The sequence below is a fragment of the Notolepis coatsorum genome, assembly GCF_963971535.1.
Source record: "Notolepis coatsorum genome assembly, chromosome: 1".
NCBI lineage: Eukaryota > Metazoa > Chordata > Actinopteri > Aulopiformes > Paralepididae > Notolepis > Notolepis coatsorum.
The window spans coordinates 319,976,302-319,981,301 of NC_140165.1; the positions used below are offsets into that span (position 1 = coordinate 319,976,302).

Consider the following 5,000-nt stretch of genomic DNA (forward strand, 5'->3'; position numbering starts at 1 on the left):
CAGCAGAGTCCAAGTGCGGAGCTCCTATTTTCTGACGCGCAGACTTGGTGTCACACAAAACGCTGCTCGGCGTTTTGGTTGACATCGAACTGCATTTAATGTGACGCCGATCTGCATTTTACTCTGACCACTCGCTCCGTGCCAAGAGAGATGTTTGAATGGCTTTTCTAAATGAAGTGTGTAAAATTGCCAGTTTTATTTCGAAATATTGGAAACGGAGATAACATAGAATGTTATCTCCGTTTCCAATATTTTGAAATAAAACTGGTGCTTTTATTTCATGCAATGCGTGTTTGTCATTTCAGCACCAGCGCTGTCCACCTCAAGCCTATACGGTACATTGCACCTCGCTGCCTATATACCTGTTATTCAAGTGCGTAAAACTGCCCGTTTTATTATCGAAATATTGGAAACGGAGATAACATACTCTTTATTTTGACATCGGATGACGACGACATGACAGAAGTTGAACAGCGTGGGGACAATTGTGTAAACTGGCGCGTGACATGTAGGAAATTGGTCCGCGGAGGTCCGCTCGACTATGAAAGCTCAAAGAGTCCAGTGGACCTCCGCGGAGTCTGCTCTGTGTACAGTCTGCTGGACTATGGGAGGGCCTTAAGGCTTTAAAACCTGGAAACAGTCAGTAATGCTTTAAAACCTGGAAACAGTCAGTAAGGCTTTAAAACCTGGAAACAGTCAGTAAGGCTTTGAAACCTGGAAACAGACAGTAAGGCTTTAAAACCTGGAAACAGTCAGTAAGGCTTTAAAACCTGGAAACAGTCAGTAAGGCTTTGAAACCTGGAAACAGACAGTAAGGCTTTAAAACCTGGAAACAGTCAGTAAGGCTTTAAAACCTGGAAACAGTCAGTAAGGCTTTGAAACCTGGAAACAGTCAGTAAGGCTTTGAAACCTGGAAACAGACAGTAAGGCTTTGAAACCTGGAAACAGACAGTAAGGCTTTGAAACCTGGAAACCATTTCAATGTTTCAATGAAACCGTTTAGGCTCTAAGCCAGGGATTCTCAAACTTTTTCATACAGTGACCCCATTTAATTTAGGACTTTTTTTGGGGACCCCCCCCATTGCGTAATTTCAACGTGGAATTAAGGAATATCAAAATAAAAGCACACGTTGTTGAACTTGATCACGCATATTTATTAGAAAATGTAATTACAGCAGCACTATGTTATCAATACACATTTCTAAAACGAGGCATATTTAGCCAAAATATGTTGCCAGAACATAAAAAAATTAAAAAATCACCTACCCGCGACCCCAATTTGGGTCGCGACCCATAGTTTGAGAACTACTGCTCTAAGATGTCTGCCCCCCCCCCCGACGGAAAGACCTCATGATACAGTAAGTAGAGCAGCGTATCGCTGCTGTCGGGTGAAGGCCTTGTATCTCCAAAAGGGGTCAACCTTTCAGGGACTAAGAATAATAACCTCATTTACTCATGTAATTTCATAGTTATAGCTGTACTCTGCGTTTTGAATGGGTTCCATGTCCCATAAGGAGAGCCGTATAGGCTAGCAAGATAATTAGATTAGATAGATTAGATTAGATTAGATTCAAATGTATTGTCATCACACAGCATCTGGTGGCCTCCAACCAGAGTGCAAATGTACAGTAGCAGTAAAGTGCAACAGCAATATATACAATGTGCAGGTGATTAAACTGGGTAAAAAATATACAAATGAGTACTACTGAGTGTAGTGCTAATCAGATGCATGTACAGAGCTGTAGTATAATATGCACAATGATACAGGTGTAAAGACAGTATGGTAGTTAGTCATACTGGCCAGCAGCATAATGAGTAATAGTAGGATATGTACAGATTAGGGCTGGGCGATATAATGATAACGATAAATATCGCGATATATTTTAATAATCGATATCGAATATCGAAGAAAAAACAGAGACAGTGGACAGACTTGTCTTTCTTGCCTGCAACTTAAAGTAATGGCTTTGCTTGTCCAAATGACCATACTGACCAAATTGAGATTTATTTTTCTCTTGTCCATTTATTTTGTTTGCTTTCTAATTTAAAATACAGTTTGAAACCGTCTGTACACGGTAGGCTATGTGTGCTAGCAGAGCTAGACTCCAGTCACGAGTCACGGTGCACGGGTTTGTCCACCAAAAAAGCGCCATAAGATAGAAAAGAAACGAGCAGAGCCAGAACTGTTCAACTCCCCTGGAGCCACAGCCAGCAGAGAAGCCGGTTTACTTTAGCTTTTAAACCAGCTGCAGCCTGAGAACTGGAGTGTGAGGGGATGTAACGACAAAGAATTGCTGCAAAATAAACATACATCTGTTGTTTAAAAAAAAATAAAAAAAAAATAAATAAAAAAAATTACCTATAACAATTTCGATAATTATCGATATCGAGAAATATGATAACATTATCATATCGTTATCGCGATATGATTTTTTGCCATATCGCCCAGCCCTAGTACAGATATAGATATAGTATCTACTAGGGGTGTAACGGTACACAGAAGCCACGTTCGGTACGTACCTCGGTATTGTGGTTACGGTTCGGTACAACAGAAACAAAATATTTATAATTATTATTATATATTTATGATAATTATAAAAATTATTATTATTAAATAGAAGAGTTTTCTATAGGCTTGCCGTGGTAGTCAGTGATACTGGTGTCATTCTGTGTTCAGGCATCCACTGAGTAAATGAATTGCCTACTGCCCCATTAACAACTTATCCTAAGTTTCAGTTTCACTTGTAGAGAGGATTTAACTTGACGAGACTGAAGACTATAGAGAACAGATGACATGTTACAACAATGGCAGAGGATTATTTGGATTTAAACACAGTAGCAGTTCAACTGGAGAGGAGCTCAGATGATCAGTGCGGAAAAGTATGTTTCTTTTTTTTATTTGATCAGCTGTGCCTGTGAGAGAGAGTCTGCGGTTGTTGGTGTGTGTGTTGGCGACACGCGGCGCGTGTGTTGTGTTGTGTGTGTCTTTCCATTGGTTTCATTTGGTTAACATTATTGGGCGAATAAGAAAACGAAAGAAAACTGTAAAATTGTAATGCCCCTGCAGCTGTTCCAATGTAAATGTGCCTCCTCCGTGCACTTTCGCCCGCTCTGAAGTCGGACTCGGTGTGCCCGGCCACACGCGTTGTTCTCGCACGGAACCCGCTGGTATGTTTGCGCTGTGAGGCGTATTCTTCGTATGGCTGCACGTACCTCACTGTGATGGCCGTACCGTAAATTCGCGGGATGAATACACGTAGCATTACACCCCGAGTATCTACAGATATGTAAAATTACTACTGTATGTCGTGCAGGTAAATAAAGACAGGTGTAGATCGATAGATAGATATGCGGTATGAGAATAACTATATATATATATATATATATATATATATATATATATATATATATATATATATATATATATATATATATATATATATATATATATATATATATACTGTATATGGTGTAAATATAATGGACCATGGCAAAGGTGTTCATAAGATGTTAGTACAACAACAAACTATAGATCCAATTGTTTTGTTTTGTCACTTCACTACAATGGAAACACAATCAATATACTCCATTGATTATCCTGAAACTAGATATACTGAGGATGAGGTCAGCGTGTGTGAGAGAGAGAGATAGAGAGAGAGAGAGCCAGAGGAGAGACAGAGAGAGAGAGGGAGAGAGAGACAGATATGGAGTGGGAGAGAGAGCGAAAGAGAGAGGGATAGAGAGAAAGAAAGAAAGAAAGAGAGAGGGAGAAAGGGAGAGAAAGGGAGAGAAAGAGAGAAATAGAGAGAGAGAAGATAGATAGAGAAGAGGGAGAGAGAGAAGAGGGAGAGAGAGAGGGGATCTATAAATGTGCTGAGATGGAAATTGGGTCTTTGAACTCCCCTAAGCTACCTGCCATATAGAACTGGGCCTGTCACTCAATCACTCACACACACACACACACACACGCACACACACACACACACACACACACACACACACACACACACACACACACGCACACACACATTGATTGATTGATTGATTGAAAACTTTATTAACAGATTGCAGAATGGGTACAATACAGTACAGCTCAATACACACAATTGTTAAGGGGATGCAGACCAGAGAAAGACTTTCGTCTTGTTTACATCAGGGTCCCCCATTTTCAATTCATCATAACATATATGACATACATGACATACAGATAGTCAGTACTGCTACATCTATACATTTATGACATACCAGATTTGCAAATACAGTACTGTTTGTGATACAGAAGGAGTCAAGAAAAGGGAGTATATACATTTGACGTAGAAACTGTACATTGGAGGAGGTTGGGTGGGTGGGGGGGGGTTGGGTACACTGGGGTATTGACAACCATACTGGGTAATTTACATTGGAGGTGGTTGGGGGGGGGGGGGGGGGGGCACACTGTATAAACAAGCAAAACTGTACATTGAGGGGGGGGGGGGGGGAGACACTGTATAAACAAACAGTGTCGCACACGCACACACCTGCACACGACTGCATCTGACCTTTCTGAAAACCACCACATCACCTCACTCACTCTGTGAGTGACTTGATTGATTGACTGGGTGAGTGAATGAGTCAAGTTAGTGACACTGCATCACTGGACCCCGGCAGGCTGACCCTCTGAAGGTCAGCTGATGTTCAACGTTTACATTTAGTCATTTAGCTGAACGCTTTTATCCAAAGCGACTTACAAGTTCTGTACGACAAGTCATCAGGAAGGGCACAGGACAGTGAACCCCTTTTTATGTGGCTTCTCTCTCTTTGTAAAGTGTCCTTGAGTCTGAGAAAGGCGCTTCCAATTTATTATTATTATTATTATTATTATTATTATTATTATTATTATTATTATTATTATTAATTATTATTATTATTATTATTATTATTATTATTATTGTATGTGCATCGTGGCGCAGTGAACTACAGCTGCTCTGTCGTCTCCGAGCCTGGTGAAGGGCAGGGACGAC

The 5,000-nt window shown here is 40.6% G+C and overlaps 1 protein-coding gene across 1 annotated transcript in view; it reads right to left on the minus strand.

Moving 5' to 3' along the window:
* Window positions 1–5,000, minus strand: part of abcg4b (ATP-binding cassette, sub-family G (WHITE), member 4b) — a 103,774-nt gene that overhangs the window by 35,129 nt on the left and 63,645 nt on the right.